The 19651-nt window shown below is 45.9% G+C and overlaps 1 protein-coding gene across 2 annotated transcripts in view; it reads left to right on the top strand.

Moving 5' to 3' along the window:
* ddc (dopa decarboxylase) overlaps positions 1-19651 on the top strand; it is a 184231-nt gene that overhangs the window by 19701 nt on the left and 144879 nt on the right. The window lies entirely within an intron of this gene.

The following is a 19651-nucleotide window of genomic DNA, read 5'->3' as shown; positions in this document are numbered from 1 at the left end:
ATGAATGGATCGCACCACAGACATTTAGGGCTGCAAATTCATGTCATTAGGATGATAATGGCTTGACCTGGACTCAATCTTGAAGGCTCAGAAAAGGAACTATTAAACCTGTGAAGTTTCATTCCTGTTGGTAGCAAATTGTTCCTGGAGATTTTAAAATTTAAATACTACATTTTTAAATTTAATGCTCAGATTTCCTGTTCATTTATTTATCTTTCTTAATCCAGTCTTTCTTTCCCCTGCTTTATTTCTCTCTATGTATCTAATTTGACTCTAATTCACCCTTCCTCCTTCCCTGTAGTTCAGTCTCTATCCTTTTGTTCCATCATTAAGGAGATAGACTGTTGGACACAATGTTGACAAGGTATAGGAAACAGAGTGGAAGCTTACCGCTGGATCCCAAATCCACAACCACCGCCAGAAAATGTCCATGTTTTTCTGTCTCTTAGGGCATGACCCCGCTGTCTTACAAAGATGCAATCAAGCACCTGCCCTGCATTTTTTAGCGAGTCTCAAAGCCTGGTTTAAGCATTTAAGCAGCAGGCGGAAGTCCTGTCCCAACGCATCCCACCCCTCCCCACCCCAGGGAACTTCTAGTTTTTAACTATGGACTGGAATAAACTGAATGCTCTTGTTTTATATTGATTCTTTCATTAAGAAAGCCTGAATTCTATTCAGTCAAAAACAAGCAGATGTTTATAACAATCTGAATGACTGCAGTTTATAATTGTCCCTCATATTAAATTAGTCTTGGACAGTAATACAAAGCAGACAAAACATACAATTTCTCTACCACCTCAAAGAACAAAGGCATATGGGAACACCACCACCTTCAAGTTCCTCTCCAAGTCACACACTATCCTGACATGAAAATAAATGGTCATTTGTTCATTGTTGCTCAGTCAAATTCCTGATACTCCTATCCAACAACACTGTGGGATAGCTTCACCACATGGACTGCAGCAGTTCAAGAAGGTGGATCGCCTTTTCAAGGGCAATGAGGGATGGGCAATAAATCCCAGCCTTGCCAGCAACTTCCATTTCCATTTAAAAAAAGGATGAGCCTGCATTAATGGGGAGCCAAACTCAGTGGTGCTGCAGCAAGATCCGTGCTGTTGCAACAGATGGGAAGGAAGCCACAATTAAAGGAGCAGAAGAGCCAAGCAGAGTGAATCATTTGTATACATGTTAGTGCTAGGTCCTTATCTAGGGATAGGTGGTCCTCTCCCACCAACCAACGAAGGAAGTTTGCCACTGCTATCCCAGGGTTTCCCACCACCGTTTCCTGGCAGTCACTGCGATTGGTGACATTAGTGACAGCAAGAAGAGAAATCATGTGCCTTGCTGCGCCTTGCTTTCCTATCGCCATTTTCATGCAGTAGTTGCTGAAGGGGTGGCTGGTCTTCTTCTCTGCTGGGGTGATAGGGAAGAAAGCTCTGGGTCAGGATGGTGATGTAGCAGTTAGGCTCACCCTTATTTTCCTGCTTTCTCTGCTACCAATCTGCTAGATTTCAGGTAGGATCGTAAAATATAGGCCCTTCTGGTTTGAGCTGAATTGTTTTTTACTGGTAACTTCCTTGTGACTCACATATAGTTAAAGCAAACTCAAACTGTGGTGATAATAATACTGATTTGTAATAAAGATGTGAATTTCTTTCAGGTAGGGAAAGCAATAACTGCTCAAGAGCAGTGATCTTTATTTTGATAAAAATAGCCCAAATATCACAGCCTGTGGGCCACCAGTCCCATTATTTGATGTTTATCTTTTGCAAATGTCATTCTCTTTGTTAGTAGTCTATGATTGCTTGCAATTTCAGCATGTGCAAAATTGTTAAATGTTTCTGCTCATAAAAACCTTTCCAATTTAATTGGAATCTGTGAAGCTGCGACTGACATTGATTTCCTGCATCCTGCAATAATAGCAGGCAGGCAGCCTAAATCCATTTTAGTTCTGAGATGTAATTTTAATGTTGGAAAAGCATGTATTTGAATGTTATTTGGTCTTCTGTTGTGTCTGTCACCTGGTGGTGACCTGATTGCAAATATACTTCAGCTGGCACTTGAAAAAGGCTGCAGATGAAAGGAAATTATAGCTATAGATTTTTGACGAGTGAAAGAGTATACGTCAGCTTTGACCAGATTTTCTTTTCCTCTTATGCATGGCTCACCATAGCAACAATTGTCTGCATTGTGTCAGCCGTGAAGTAAAATGTATCTTAGCAACTTATTATGAGTTTTCCTCTCCACCAACGCTAATGTAAAAAGCTGCAAAATAAAGCGCTCAGTGATATGCAAGGACTAAAGATCATCTCGTTAGGAATCCAGCAATTATAGGGCAAAAATTGCACGGCTCCACTGCCAGTAAGGACCTTGCTACATACAACTGTGGGTCAGAGGTAGTGCTTGCTGTTTGTGATATAATGATATAAAGGCACCAATCGCTCATAAGGGATTGTGCAAACACTTTATGGGTTCATATCTTTAATTGTAGGCACAGGTGAACATACATACATGGAAGAAAGCTTGAGGACACAGGAGCTACAGAGCTGTGTGTGCTCTGTTCTGTCCCAGGCCAAAGTGAAACAGGCTGGATTACATGACATACTTCCCTTAAAGTGATGGCATGATGCTATCCCTTAAAGGCATATTACAACAGTGCTATGTTGGCAGCCAAGCCTTAAAATTTCTACCCTTGTATACAAACTATTTGAATTATAGATCAGCCAACTAAGTTGAGGAAGTTTGAGTGTTACTGTGCCTGGCAGCTCTCTCATGTGATCTTCTGATTGCAGCATTTTTGCTCCATCTATCCCTGATCTAATTGATTATTGAAATATGGGCCTGAATTTTATGCAGAGGTGGTGTCCTCATCCTCCCCCTACCTCCCAGCTGAAAATCTTACATCCCTTTGATCAGGCCTCGCAGCGATTTAATAGTTTTTGGGCCATTAATTAGCTCAGGGTAAGACTTCTGCCCCCTTGGGGAGGAAGTCTCACCTCCAGAAGCTGCCGGCCAATCAAATGGCTGGGAGCTCTCTAGTCCCAGCCGTGCTACCAGGAGCAGAGGCCACTGCTGGGCCTGCAGCAGGTCCCCAACCTCAAGGAGCCATAGATCCAGAAACCCATGTTAGCCAAAGGCTTCACCGAGGCCAGGCTAGCAAGGGAGATGGGGGTGCTGGGTTCGGGAGGATGACAGGGGAGTAACTTGTGGGATGGGGAGTACTGTGGAAGAAGGGTGGTTTCCATTTAGCGCAGGATGCCTGAACAGGAGCAACACCCCACCCCACCGGCCTGTAGAAAGGCCACTGTGTTGAGACTTCCCACTGCTGGCAAAACCCCAATGACAGTGTTAGGAGGCCCTTATATGGCCTAAATTGGCTTAACGGCAAATACCTGACACCACCCCTACCACTGGTACATAGATAGATAATTTGTTTATTGAAAAATCATCATGGTGGCATGTGCCGAATTGTGATGACAATACAAATAAAACAAGAAATCAAAATGCATGTCATAATTATAGACAATCATTAAAATAAAGTATAAAATAATAAAAAGATTGTAAAATTATGATCAATAGTGTGCAAATAATTACAATACGTTGCAAAATGCAGGTCTCCTTAATTTACAGAATAAAAATGAAAGGTCTGCTGTCTCTGCATTTTGTATTAAAGTCCATCGCTCATATATTGTCAGGTTAAGTTCAGTAAATTTTCAATCAAGGGGAACTGCTAGAATACCAGTGGAGGTGAATAGGTGGCAGGCACAGCTTCACAGCTTTGCCACCTGATTCGATACCCGCACTCCCCCCCCCCCACCCCTGCTGCCTTCCAGCCTGCTCTGGGGGTGGAGTGGGGGCATAACATTCCACCCATAATAACAAAAAGGGAAGCCATTGTAGCAGCTGCTGCAAAGATTTTTTTCATTCATTCATGGAATATGAGCATTTCCAGCATGGTCACCATTTATTGCCTATCCCTAACTGCTATTGAGAAGGTGGTGGTGAACTGCCTTCTTCAATTGCTGCCAAATAAATGCCGTAGTTACTCCCACAGTGCTTTTACGAAGGGAGTTTGGGGATTTTAACCTTGTGAATATGAAGGAACACTGATAAATTTCCAAGTCAGGTGGTGTGTGACTTGGAGGGGAACTTGGAGATGGTGGTCCTCTAATAATAACAGCTTATATTTATACAACGCTTATAATGTAATGAAACGCTCACAGGGAGCATTACAAAACAATGTATGACACTAAATCACATAAGGAGATATTAGGTCAGATGACTAAAAGCTTGTTTAAAGAGGAAAGTGAGGTAAAGAGGCAGAGAGGCTTAGGGAGGGAATCCTAGAGCTTGGGACCTTATCAACTGAAGGCACGACCAAAACTGTTGGAGCAATTATAATTGGGAATGTACAAAAGGCCAGAATTATAGGAATGCAAATATCTCAGAGGGGTTTTGTCTGCACTGGAGTGCTGCTCTGGGCTGCAGTAGAGTGCTTAAATTGGAATTTGGTGATTGAGGGAATTTAAGGGTTAATTTCTATCTAAAGTCTAGTCTTTCTTTAATTTTGTAATTAACTAAAAGTTGCTGTTTGGACTGGAAGAAGGTGAGTTTTATGCCAGCTTTAAAACAGGGTTTATACAGGCTCTGCTTGCAGCTACAGCCAGTTAATTAGATAACTGGCTTAAATAGGTTTTCAGAGGCTAGGTTCAGAGATTATAAAAACAGGCCATCTTACAGTGCTGACTTTGTCCGCACTGGAGTGCTGCTTTGGGCTGCAGTAGAGTGCTTAAGTTGGAGTTCGGTGACTGAGGGAGTTCAGTGAGGAGGGAACGAGGTGATCCATTGAGAAGCATGAGTATGGTCGGGTAAGTATTTACTACTTTCTTCGCTTAATTTTTAAGGTCTTATTTTGTAGTTCATCATTTGTAAGGGCTATATTCTGTAACAATGAGGAGCAGGGGAGAAGGGCCCTAGAATAATTGATACTATTTGATATTAACTATCTTCCAAATGCTTAATTTAATTTAGAGTCATGGCAGGAGAGCTCGAAGCTGTGGTGTGCTCTCATGCATAAGAAAAGTGATAGGCAGAGAAATCAAGGGTAAGAATCAAACAGGGCCTCAGTGAAAAATAGTGGGAACGAGACAAGTAATGTTAAAAAGACAAGCCTTAAGGCTTTGTGCCTTAATGCGAGGAGCATTCGCAATGAAGTGGATGAATTAACTGCGCAAATAGATGTAAACAGGTATGATATAGTCGGGATTACGGAGACATGGCTGCAGGATGACCAGGGATACGAACTGAACATCCTGGGGTATTCAGTATTTAGGAAGGACAGACAAAAAGGAAAAGGCGGTGGAGTTGCATTGCTGGTTAAAAAGGAAATTAACACAATAGTGAGGAAAGATATTAGTTCCAACGATGTGGAATCTGTATGGGTAGAACTGAGAAACACTAAGGGGCAAAAAACGTTAGTGGGGGTTGTATCAAGACCCCCAAACTGTAGTGGTGATGGTGGGAATGGCATTAAACAGGAAATTAGAGACGCATGTAATAAAGGAACATCTGTATTTAATATGCATAAAGATTGGACAAATCAAATTAGTAACAATACCATAGAGGAGGAGTTCCTGGAGTGTATACGGGATGGTTTTCTGGACCAATATGTTGAGGAACCAACAAGAGAACAGGCCATCCTAGACTGGATATTGTGTAATGAGAAAGGAATAATTGGCAATCTAGTTGTGTGAGGCCCCTTGGGGATGAGTGACCATAATACGATAGAATTCTTCATCAAGTTGGAAAGTGACATAGTTGATTCTGATTCTAGGATCCTGAATCTTAATAAAGGAAACTACGATGGTATGAGGCGCGAGTTGGCTATGATGGATTGGGAAACGTTACTTAAAGGGATGACGGTGGATAGGCAATGGCAAACATTCAAAGAGTGCATGGGTGAACTGCAACAATTGTTTATTCCTGTCTGGCGCAAAAGTAAAACAGGAAAGGTGGCCAAACCATGGCTTAGAAGGGAAATTAGAGATAGTATTAGATCCAAGGAAGAGGCATACAAATTGGCCAGAAAAAACAACAGGCTTGAGGATTGGGAGCAGTTTAGAATTCAGCAAAGGAGGACCAAGGGATTGATTAAGAAGGGGAAAATAGAGTACGAGAGTAAGCTTGTGGGGACAGAAACAGGGGAATTTATAATGGGGAACAAAGAAATGGCTGACCAACTAAATGCAGACTTTGGTTCTATCTTCACAAAGGAGACACAAATAACATACCAGAAATATTGTGGAACACATGGTTTAGTGAGAGGGAGGAACTGAAAGAAATCAGTATTAGTAGTGAAATGGTGTTGGGGAAATTGATGGGGTTGAAGGCCAATAAATCCCCAGGGCCTGATAATCTACATCCCAGAGTACTTAAGGAAGTGGCCTTAGAAATAGTGGATGCATTGATGGTCATCTTCCAAGATTCTATGGACTCTGGAACAGTTCCTACAGATTGGAGGAGTAGCTAATGTAACCCCACTATTTAAAAAGGGACGTAGAGAGAAAACAGTGAATTATAGACCAGTCAGCCTGACGTCGGTAGTGAATTCTAGAGTCCATTATAAAAGATTTAATAGCTGAGCACTTGGAAAACAGTGGCAGAATTGGACAGAGTCAGCATGGATTTATGGAAGGAAAATCATGCTTGACAAATCTACTGGAATTTTTCGAGGATGTCACTAATAGAGTTGATGAGGGGGAGCCAGTGGATGTGGTTTATTTGGACTTTCAGAAGGCTTTCGACAAAGTGCCACATAAGAGATTGGCGTGTAAAATTAAAGCACATGGGATTGGGGGTAGTGTACTGAGATGGATAGACAACTGGTTGGCAGACAGGAAACAAAGAGTAGGAATAAACGGATCTTTTTCCGAATGGCAGGCAGTGACTAGTGGGGTACCACAGGGATCGGTGCTGGGACCCCAGTTATTCACAATATATATTAATGATTTAGATGAGGGAACTAAATGTAATAGCTCCAAATTTGCAGATGACACAAAGCTGGGTGGAAGGGTGAGCTTTGAGGAAGATGCAGAGATACTTGAGTGTGATTTGGACAAGCTGGGCAAATGCATGGCAGTTGCAATATAATGTGGATAAATGTGAGGTTATCCACTTTGGTAGCAAAAACAGGAAGGCAGATTATTATCTGAATGGCTATAAATTGAGAGAGGGGAATGTGCAATGAGACCTGGGTGTCCTTGTACACCAGTCGCTGAAGGTAAGCATGCAGGTGCAGCAGGTGGTAAAGAAGGCAAATGTTATGTTGGCCTTCATAGCAAGAGGATTCGAGTACAGGAACAGGGATGTCTTTTGCTGCAATTGTACAGGGCCTTGGTGAGACCACACCTGGAATGTGTACAGTTTTGGTCTCCTTATCTGAGGAAGGATGTCCTTGCTATAGAGGGAGCACAGCGAAGGTTTACCAGACGGATTCCTGGGATGGCGGGACTGATATATGAGGAGAGATTGAGTCGATTAGGATTATATTCGCTGGAGTTCAGAAGAATGAGGGGGGATCTCATAGAAACATATAAAATTCTAACAGGACTAGACAGGGTAGATGCAGGTAGGATGTTCCTGATGGTGGGGGAGTCCAGAACTGGGGGTCACAGTCTGAGGATATGGGGTAGACCATTTAGGACTGAGATGAAGAGAAATTTCTTCACCCAGCGAGTGGTGAACCTGTGGGAGTTTCTACCACAGAGAGTAGTTGAGGCCAAAACATTGTATGTTTTCAAGAAGGAGTTAGATATAGCTCTTAGGGCAAAAGAGATCAAAGGATATGGGGAGAAAGTGGGAGCAGGCTATTGAGTTGGATGATCAGCCATGATCATTATGAATGGCGGAGCAGGCTTGAAGGGCCGAATGCCCTACCCCAGCTCCTATTTTCTATGTTTCTATATGTGGGGCTGGGTGAGGTTACGGAGATAGGAAGGTTTATGGCCATGGAGGGATTTGAAAACAGGAATGAGAATTTTAAAGTTGTTTGACTGGGAACCAATGTAAGCTGGAGAGCATAGGGTTGCTAGGGGAATGGGACATGCTGAACAACATTAAGACATAGGCAGCTGAGTTTTGAATGACCTCAAGTTTATGGAGTGTAGAATGTGGGAGACCAGCCAGGAGTGCATTGTAATAGTCACATTTATAGGTAATGAAAGCATGGAAGAAGGTTTCAATAGCAGATGAGCTGAGACAGGGGCAAAGTGGGGCAATGTTACAGAGGTGGAAACAGGCAGTCTTATCGATGGCACAGATATGAGGTCAGAAGCTCATCCCAAGATCAAATGTGATAGCAGGGTTGTGAAGAGACCGGCTTAATCTTAGACTATTGCCAGGAGAGATCTGAAGTCAGTAGCTGGGGAACGGAGTTTGGAACGGGGACCGAAAATGAGGTCTTCAGTATTCCTGATATTAACTGATGCATCTGCTGCACTTGTTCTTCTTGGCAGTAGAGGCTGTGGGTTTGGAAGGTGCTATTGGAGGAACCATGGCGAGTTGCTGCTGTGCATCTTATAGATGATACACACTACTGACACTGTGCGTCGTTGGTAGAGGGAGTGAATATTGAATGTGATGGATGAGGTGCTGGTCAAGCGGGCTGCTTTGACCTGGATGGTGTCCAGCAGCTTGAGTGTTGTTGAAGCTGCATTCACCCAGGGAAGTGGAGAGTATTCCATCACATTCCTGACTTGTGCATTATAAAGAGTTGGGGAGTCAGAAGGTGAGTTACCTGACACAGGGCAGAATTGTCCCAGATTTGCACTGTGCGGTAGCGGGCGTGAAAAAAGTTGTTTTATCTGCCGGCTGCAATGGCAGGTTTTCAGGCGGTATCATCCCCTTCCCGCCTCATAAATTATGCACTCACGGCAAACACCCTCTGATTGGCCCACCACGCCATTACTTCGCTGCTTCTTCATGCCGGGTGCCATATTTAAACTGCAGTTACGCACACAGTTCTCAATACTTGCAGTCCAGGACTACTCCACTGAAGACATGGCCCCAAAAGCCAGTAAAGTTGCAGCACCTCAGTTCAGTGATGCATCTGGATGCCGTGGAGGCCTGCCATGAAGTCATCTACCCCCGCTCTGGCCGCAGGAGGCCCATCAGTCTCACCGCTCTGGCTTGGGAGGCGGTGGCAGAGGTGGTCAGTGCCAACGCTGCACACAAGAGGTTAGCCATCCAGTGCAGAAGATGGATGAATGATCTAATAGGTGTCGCCAGGGTAAGTCACTCAATCTCAATTCACACACTCTCAAACCCATCACACATTCACTGGCATCTCACTCATTGCCAGCTCAAGGGACAACACCACTCACTCTCTCACACACATCCTCACATCTCCAACTGGCCTCATCTCCTCTGGAGGTCACCTCATCATCCCATCCATGGCTCCACTCAGCACACATGCAAACCTGGCATCCTTCTCATTTGGCCTGGCATGTGCCTTGCTTACACTCTCCATCTGTCTTTATGCAAGACAAGGTCGCACACAATCACTGGGAAAGGTCCCAGTCTGGGGATGGAATGCCGGACATTAAGGTCCTCATTCCATTCAAGTATTGCTTGTTGGAGCTGGCTGGAGAGGACATCGACCATTCCTGCGGCAACAGTGAGGTCAGCAGCAAACACCCACTTGAGGATTCTGCACCATATCATCGCTCTCTCAACGCTACACTGGGTCCACTGTTCTGTGTTCAACGTGGCTGCCAAGCACTAATAATCTCCACTTTCTCTCCTAGGCACATCTGACATATTGACCTCAGGCAGTCATGACCCTGAGCCCAGTGCTGACAGCACCTTGGATGAGGACCCTGAGGGCAGTACCATTGAAGACCCGTCACAGTGCTCAACTACACCCTCCACCAGTGCAGCTACACACACCTCGGTGGGACCTGGATGTAGAACAGCCTTGGGATTGCAATCTGGTGAGCACACCACACAATCTGTTCCACAGCAGGCAGAGGCAGGGACATCCTTGATCGCTGGCACTTGGAGGGCTGCTGGGGGCAAGAAATCTGCTGAGTCCGAGTCAGATGATGAGCCTCTGTACTTGGTCCTCAATTAGTTGGTGGAGGTGCAAAGGCAATCACTGGAACATCAGGAAGGGATGTCTGGCGCACTCCTCAGATTGCAAGGAGCAATGGAGGATCCGTCCGCCTTCAGTCCGAGATAATAGTGCCGCATGCCGCAGATCAAGGTCAGCCCAGGCAGGTTAGTGACCGCCATGGAGGCCTTGGTCCAGGACTTTGCTCCTGCACTGCAGCGGGGCTGAACTCCATTGTTGATGCCATAGTTGACCACCAACTGTCAAAGAGAGAGGGCTGCAGGGTAACTCGATCTCACTCCAGCTTCCCCTTCTCCTCAAGGAGTCAGCCAGGGGCCATTGGGCACCCACAGGGGGGAGGACCAGCAGCTCAACATCCCGGGGCCATCCACCCAGGTGACTTTGGGCATTTTCGGCCGATCCAAATCCCCTCTTCCTGTGACCCCTGCAGCTCCAGCTCAACAGGCCAAGGGGGGCGCAGCTGGCCCACACCACAGCAGGGCACCCAAAGCAGGCCGGGGCCATCCAGCTCTCAGCTCTCCAAAGGATGCTCACCAAGGCCATCACAGACAGGGCATAGCAGCCAGCAGTCTGCTTCCACCTCCACTGTCGGTGTTGACGGAGCACCAAGATGTAGCAGCAAGGTTACGAAAGTTAAGAAGATGTAGTTCCACAGCCTGGGAATGGGCGTTAATCACTTGTACATAATGTTCACTATTGTAAATAAACTCCCAAGAATGTCTCCTTGCCTATGGCTCCTTATTATGATGGGCAATGTTCGTGTCACTCAGGTATGAAATCTTGGCTCCTGCACAGATAAAGGCAGGTGTTTCAGTCAATGGTCTCTTCCCTGTGCAGCGTGTAACCTTCAGACCAAAGTGATAGTCTGGCTTCACACTCCCTGGACACATTAGTGATGCCTGCACCTCGATGGTGCTTGTCATTGCCGCCAGAATGTCATGTGCAGGCGTCACAGAGTTCCGTCATTCTCTCTGTGTGCTCTCAGTACCTTTAAGGTGGGGCTGGCCTCATCTCTTCAGCATCTGTGACCGGTGATGCTGTGCTCCTGAAGGGGACAGGTGCTGAAGGCGGACAAAGGATCAGGTGCATTTAAAGTTTCACAGCTGCGTCTCCATGATATGACCCTGATCTACAGGGATCAGCGTTGGCCTCAACTTTTTGCAACTTAACTCAACGTTTTACAATTTATATAAATGACCTTGATGAAGGAATGGTAGCTAAATTTGCTGACAATACAAAGTTAGGTAGGAAAGTAAATTGTGAAGAGGACATGAGGTTACAAAGGGATATAGATAGATTAAGTGAGTGGGCAAAGATCTGGCAAATGGAGTATAATGTGGGCAAATGTGAAATTGTTCATTTTGGCAGGAAGAATAAAAGAAAACTTATCTAAATGGTGAGAGACTGCAGAGCTCTGAGATGCAGAGGGATCTGGGCATCCTAGTGCATGAATCACAACAGGTTAGTATTCAGGTACGATAAGTAATTAGGAAAGCTAATAGAATGTTATCATTTATTGTGAGGGAAATTGATTACAAAAGCAGGGAGGTTATGCTGCAGTTGTACAGGATATTGGTGAGACCACATCTGGAGTATTGTGTACAGTACTGGTCTCCTTATTTAAAGAAAGGTGTAAATGCATTAGAAGCAGTTCAGATGAGGTTTACTAGACTAATACCAGGAATAGGTGGGTTGTCTTATGAGGAAGGCTGGACAGGTTAGGCTTGTACCTGCTGGAATTTAGAAGAGTAAGAGGCGACATAATTGAAACCTTTAAAATCCTGAGGGGTCTTGACAGGGTGGATGCGGAGAGGATGTTTCCTCTTGAGGGAGAATCTGGAACTAGCCATCACTGTTTAAAAATAAGGGGCCACTCATTTAAGACAAAGATGAGAAGACATTTTTCTCTCATAGGGTTGTGAGTCTTTGGAACTCTCTTCCTCAAAAGGTGGTGGAAGCAGAGTCTTTGAATATTTTTAAGGCAGACCTAGATAAATTCTTGATTAACAAGAGGATGAAGGGTTGACGGGGGTAGGAGGGAACGTGGGGTTGAGGTATGTTCGTATGCTTGTATCACAGAGTGCAAGTGAGCTGCCTTCAGCCATACAAGAGCCAGACATTCACAGAGGCAATGCGAAGATCTATGGAGTGTCCTCACTGCATGTCATCATCATCCTCCTGGAATCTACCGCCTCTTAGGGCCGCCGCTGTGTGTCCATGGCAAGAGCCTGAGCACTAGGGTGTGTGCGCTGCCATCAGCCATACAGGAGTCAAACGTTCACAGATGCAAGTTGAGGATGTCAGGATTGCTCTCATTGCATCTCATCATCATCCTCCACGAATCTTGGAGCCATGAGGGCCTCCCGAGCCATCTGCCTCCTCTGGCCAGCACGATGGCCTCATTACCAGCATCCTCGCCATCGAGGACCTCATCACCGGCATCCCCTTCAACATCCTCCTCATCGGAGGAGAGGAGTAGCTCTTCCACCTCCTTCTCAGCCAGGTCCTCTCCCCTTTGCAGCGCCAGGTTGTGTACCATGCAGCAAGCTACGATGATATGCAACACCTTCGGTGGACTGTATTGCAGTGCTCCACCAGGCCTATTGAGGCACTGGAACCTCATTTTCAAGATGCCTATCGTATGCTCCACCAAAGTCCAGGTCATGACATGAGCCTCATTACACCGTAGCTCTGCAGCAATCTGAGACCACCACACGGGCGTCATCAGCCACAGCCTCTGTGGGTAGCTCTTGTCCCCGAGGAGCGAACCCTGCAGATCTCTGGACCCTGGAAGATGTCAGGGCTCTGAGACCTGAAAAGGATGTAGGAACCATGGACTCTTACTGGCAATCGTGCGCAGACCTGTAGGATGCATTAGTGGTGGTCGTATGCCAGCTGAACGTGCAGCGAGTGGAAGCCCTTGTCGTTGATGTAGCTGACTGCTTGGTTCCATGGAGATCTAAGCACCATGTGAGTGCAATTGATGGCACCCTGCACCTATGGAAAACCAGAGATCTAGCACATCCCAGCATTCTTGCTTCCTGGCTTTCTTGATCCCGGTCAAAATGTGCAAAATTCTGTGCCTTCACGAAGATGGCGTCTGTGACATCCTGGATGCACTTGTGCATGGAGTCTGGTCCACAGATCACCTGTGGAGCCCTGGAAGGAGCCACTGGCATATAAATTGAGCAATGTGGTCTCTTTCTTGGCCACTGGCAGTGGATGCCCTCCATGTCCCCGTGGTGCCCCAGTGCAGCAGGGGCACATGTGACTGACCAGTTCCTAGATATGCGCAATCTTCGTCAACACTGGTTCTAAGTCATCTGCAGGAATTACAGGTGCCGTCTATTGACCCTGGGTCTAGCGAGGAGCCTTCAAGCGACGGCCATCTGTGGATCTTCAGCTGCGTATGCAGCAGGCCCTGCCACCCCTTCATCTTGAGGGAGGTGCTCCTCCCTTTGCCAAGCCAGGTGCCTCCGCCACCCTCTTCTCCTCCTTCTCTTCTCCCTGTAAGCCATGAGCCATACCATTAAATCACCAGGCTCCGTGATCCTGATGTCCTCCTGCAGGATCAAAGAGAGAGACCTGTGGGGTAGCATATGTGTCCTAAGAACCTCTCTTGGTTAAGTCTTGAAGGCCCCTTCACGCGTGCAGGAGAGTGCTGGCCACCATTTGGACGGCCAGTGTGCAGTGCGCTTCATGGCTGTCCAAAACTCCACCCACCTCCGATTGGCGGCAGCTTTGCCCTCTGGACTACATGCCGTGCTCTCAGCTCAGGCACAGACATTCTCCTAACCCGCACTGCAAGACTGCACTGTTAGCTTGAACCATAATGGATACTGGTCCAAACTTTAATAAAGATATTACAAGGGGCTGTGAGCACCTTCACCAGTGACTAGGCCATGGCCACCTTTCGCAAGGGGATTCTACAACTTGCTCAGCTGGCCCGTTGTTCTATTGTTCTGCTGCCCCCTAAAACGCGCATTAATTTGCAGTCTTTGCCTGAGGGTATGAAGTTCTGAAGCATTTGGTGGCACTTTCATGCTTTTGCATTGCTTGAATGGGCAGAAAATCTTCAGAGGCCTGACTCCAACCATGTCAATGGAGCTGCTGCTGACAAGCTACTCCAAGTGCATACCGCTTCCCTCAACCCCTCTCCCCAGCCCCATCCCTGACCACACAGCATATGCTTAAGTACTTCCTTCAGTCTGTGCTGCCTTGCACAGACCCTCAGCCCCCCATGCCCCCAGCCTGACCCATACCGAACTTGCCTGTGCCCCTCCTGAATGCACAGCGTCTCTTCCTTGATGTCATACAGGCGATGCTCGTGAACGCTGTGCCAGGTTGTGTGCACTAACCTCCAAGTTCCCCTCGAAGTTCAACTTACCAGGTGCATTTTTAAAGGCAGTCATGAAGCATGCCATTCTGAAGTCACACCGATTTGGGTAGTAAATATGAGGTTGGGGGATGATTCCGGTGAGCAGGGCTTATTATGAGATTCTAAAGTATTGAAATTAGGTTCCTGACATGCAACAGTGAGAAACACGGTCTGCCATTGATGGCTGGAGCGGACAATTGCAAACTGGTTTCACAATGTCATGAAACCGATTTTTGGTCTTCTCGCCATATTGGGCCCCCTGCCTGCCATGATGCCCGCTGCAACGGGACCAGGCAATTTTGCCCACAGAATTCCCAATCTCTGAGTTGCTCCTGAAGTCACAGTATTTATATGGCTTTTCCAGTTAAGTTTCTCATCGATCGTAATCCCCAAGATGCTGATGGTGGGGAATTCAGCAATGATAATGCACTTCAATGTCAATGACACTTGCCACTTAGCAGCCTAAGCCTGGATGGTGTCCAGGTCTTGTTGCATGCAGGCACAAGCTGCTTCCGTGTCTGAGGAGTTGTGAATGGTACTGAACACTGTACAATCATCAGTGAACATCCCCACTTCTGACTTTATGTTGGCGGAAAGGTCATTGATGAAGCAACTGAAGATGGTTAGGCCTCAGAAACTACCCTGAGGAGCTCCTGCATTGATATCCATGGACAAGTGTAGCTAATGAAAGTTCATTTTCTAATTCAAATTTTCTGTATCAAGAGAAAATGCACATCTAATTAATCAATCAGTAATATAGTATTTGATAGTTCAAGTATAGAACGAATGGGGTCAAATTGGTATCCGCTGTGTGTTATCTCACATTTCCTTTTCCCGACATTCCTTTGGTCATATCTTTCCAGATCAAAGGAATTTAATGAATATTAGTAAGTGAAAATCTGTGCCCAAATTCTTGTGGTGAAGCTCTTCATTGAGGGAGCAAATTCATAAAATAATTCCACAAAATGAGGCTGGTCTCCATTGACAGTTTTCTGTTTTGTTTTCAAGTTCCCCCCAGCTGCACCAGTACGTCATGTTCTTGGAGTGGCTACAAGGTCCTAAATGAAGTGAAATAGCAAACTAAATTAAACAGCAAATCAAATGGAAAATCCACACCAGTGCTAGTACTTCAATGCAGCTATCTGATCAAAACACATTTCCCTACTATTTCATCATATCCTTTAATATTTTACATGTGTTTATATCATTCCTTTTCAAATATAATGATTGACTCAGCCTCAATAGACAGGTGATAATTCAATCTGTTACTCTAAAATTTCTTAGAATGAAAAGTTTCCTCTAAACTCCCCTTTAAACTTTTAACACTAATCCGAAATTTGAACCTCTTTTTTTAATTCATTCACAGGATGTGGGCTTCGCTGGCTGGGCCAGCATTTAGTGCCCGTCCCTAGTTGCCCTTGAGAAGGTGGTGGTGAGGTGCCTTCTTGAATTGCTGCAGTCCATGTGGTGTAGGTACATCCACAGCACTGTTAGGAAGGGAGTTCCAGGATTTTGACCCAGCGACAGTGAATCAACGGCGATATATTTCCAAGTCAGGATGGTGAGTGACTTGGAGGGGAGCTTCCAGGTGGTGGTGTCCCCATCTATCTGCTGCCCTTGTCCTCCTAGGTGGTAGTGGTGGTGGGTTTGAAAGGTGCTGTCTAAGGAGCCTTGGTGAATTCCTGCAACGCTTCTTGTAGGTGGTACACACTGCTGCTACAGTGTGTCAGTGGTGGAGGGAGTGAGTGTTTGCGGAAGTGGTGCTAATCAAGCGGACTGCTTTGTCCTGGATGGAGTCCAGCTTCTTCAGTGTTGTAGGAGTTGCACTCATCCAGGCAAATAAGGAGCATTCCATCACACTCCTGACTAGATGGTGGACAGGCTTTGGGGAGTCAGGAGGCGAGTTACTTGTCGTACGATTCCTAGCCTCTGACCTGCTCTTGTAGCCACAGTATTTATATGGCAAGTCCAGTTTAGTTTCTGGTCAATGGTAACCCCCAGGATGTTGATAGTGGGGGATTCAGTGATGGTAATGCCATTGAACATCAAAGGGCGATGGTTGGATTCTCTTGTTGGAGATGGTCATTGCCTGACACTTGTGTAGCACGAATGTTACTTGCCACTTGTCAGCCCAAGCCTGGATATTGTAACGGCATTGCTGCATTTGGACATGGACAGCTTCAGTATCTGAGCGGTCGCGAGTGGTACTGAACGTTCAGCAATCATCAGCGAACATCCCCACTTCTGACCTTATGATGGAAGATAGGCCATTGATGAAGATGGTTGGACCTACGGCACTACCCTGAGGAACTCCTGCATTGATGTCCTGGAGTTGAGATGACTGACCTCCAACAACCACAACCATCTTCCTTTGTGCTAAGTATGACTCCAACCAGCGGAGTGTTTTGCCCCTGATTCCCATTGACTCCAGTTTTGCCAGGGCTCCTTGATGCCACACTCAGTCAAATGCTGCCTTGATGTCAAGGGTAGTCACTCTCACCTCACCTCGGGAGTTCAGCTCTTTTGTCCATGTTTGAGCCAAGGCTGTAACGAGGTCAGGAGCTGAGTGGCCCTGGCGGAACCCAAACTGGGCATCAGTGAGCAGGTTATTGCTAAGCAAGTGCTGCTTGATTGCATGGTTGATGACCCCTTCCATTACTTTACTGATGATCGAGAGTAGATTGATGGGGCGCTAATTGGCTGGGTTGGAATTGTCCTGATTTTTGTGTACAGGACATACCTGGGCAATTTTCCACATAGCCGGGTAAATGCCAGTGTTGTACTGGAACAGCTTGGCTAGGGGCGCGGCAAGTTCTGGAGCACAAGTCTTCAGTACTATTGCCGGAATGTTGTCAGGGCCCATAGCCTTTGCTGTATCTAGTGCCTTCTGCCGTTTCTTGAAATCACGTGGAGTGAATCAAATTGGCTGAAGACTGGCATCTGTGATGCTGGGGGCCTCCAGAGGAGGCTGAAATGGATCATCTGCTCGGCACTTCTGGCTGAAGATTGTTGCGAATGCTTCAGCCTCATCTTTTGCACTGATGTGCTGGGCTCCTCCATCATTGAGGATGGGGATATTTGTGGAGTCACCTCCTCCTCCTAATGAGTTGTTTAATTGCCCACCACCATTCACGACTGGATGTGTCAGGACTGTAGAGCTTAGACCTGATCCGTTGGTTGTGGGATTGCTTAGATCTGTCTATCACTCCCTGAGTATGCGGTTTGGCATGCAAATAATCCTGTTTTATAGCTTCACCAGGTTAACACCTCATTTTTAAGGTATGCCTGGTGCTGCTCCTGGCATGCCCTCCTGCACTCTTCATTGAACCAGGGTTGTTCCACTGGCTTGATGGTAATGGTAGAGTGGGGGATATGCTGGGCCATGAGATTACAGATTGTGTTTGAGTCCAATTCTGCTGTTGCTGATGGCCGACAGCGCCTCATGGATGCCTTAGTTTCAGATCTGTTGAAAATCTATCCCATTTAGCACAGTGGTAGTGACACACAACACAGTGGAGGGTATCCTCAATGTGAAGGCGGGACTTCATCTCCACAATGACTGTGCGGTGGTCATTCCTACTGATACTGTCATGGACAGATGCATCAGCGGCAGGGAAGTTGGTGAGTATGAGGTCAAGTATGTTTTTCCCTCACCACCTGCTGCAGACCCAGTCTAACAGTTATGTCATTTAGGACTCGACCAGCTCAGTCAGTAGTGGTGCTACTGAGCCTCTCTTGGTGCTGGGCATTGAAGTCCCCCACCCAGAGTACATTCTGTGCCCTTGCCACCCTCAGTTCTTCCTCCAAGTGATGTTCAACTTGGAGGAGCACTGATTCATCAGCTGAGGGAGGGCAGTACATGGTAATCATCAGGAGGTTTCCTTGCCCATGTTTGGCCTGATGCCATGAGACTTCATGGGGTGAGGAGTTAATGTTGAAGACTCCCAGGGCAACTGCCTCCCAACTGTATACCACTGTGCTGCCACCTCTGCTGGCTTGCCCTGCCAGTGGGTCAGGACATACCCAGGGATGGTGATGCCTGGGATATTATCTGTAAGATATGATTCCGTGAGAATGATTATGTCAGGCTGTTGTTTGACTAGTCTGAGAGACAGCTCTCCCAATTTTGGAACAAGCCCTCAGATGTTAGTAAGGAGGACTTTGCAGAGTCGACAGAGCTGCGATTGCTATTGTCATTTCCGATGCCTAGGTCAATGCCAGGTTTCATTCCTTTTTTTGTCTTTATAGCAGTTTGTTACAACTGAATGACTTGCTAGGCTATTTCAGAGACAATCACATGTAGGCCAGACCAGGTAAGGATGACAGATTTCCTTCCCTAAAGGGACATAGTTGCTTTTTCAACAATCAACAGTGGTTTCAGGGTCACCATTGGACTTTTAATTTCACCATCTGCTATGGCAGGATTCAAACCCAGCATTACCCTGGGTCTTTGGATTACTTGTCCAGTGACAATACCACTACACCATCACCTCCCTCCTTGTTGTTGACTCTCAGACCAGTAGAAATAAACTTTAATTATCCATCCACTCTTTAAAATTATTCTTTGTATATTGTATCTGGTGTCTTCCGCATGGCACACTCTGGAAATGAGTGAACTTTGTCAATTGGTTGGGATTGTGGATGATCGATGGTATTAATTCCAGATAGCTGCAATGACAAAATTGTGCACTGCTCAGCTGCAGTATTAACACTGCTATGTTTTGTAATGAACACTCCAAATCACCCTGATGGGGGCAGACATATTGCCATTGCTATCATGGTTTTTAAAAATATTATATCAATAAAAACCATTCCAGAGATTCTAAAATTGAAGCAGCCATTACATTACTACATCAACTTGAATGATTATCAGACCAAACAAATTTTGATTGTAGTATCACACAAGCCCTTTCCAAATTTTAAATGTTTCCGTCAGATTCTCCCCTTCCCCAACTTTCTCTGCTTTTACCATAGAATGCTGAGTTATTCAAATCACGTATCATAACTATTGTTTTTTTAACCCTAGCATCATCCTAGTAAAGTTATGTGGAAGTTTTACCATAGCGCCATTATTATTTCTATTATATGGTGCCAAGACTGCATATTGTCTCTCATGCCATTCTCTTCCAGGAATGCCCACCTTG

This window comes from Cetorhinus maximus, chromosome 3, assembly GCF_964194155.1.
Source record: "Cetorhinus maximus chromosome 3, sCetMax3.hap1.1, whole genome shotgun sequence".
NCBI lineage: Eukaryota > Metazoa > Chordata > Chondrichthyes > Lamniformes > Cetorhinidae > Cetorhinus > Cetorhinus maximus.
This window is presented reverse-complemented; position numbering and strand designations above follow the sequence as displayed.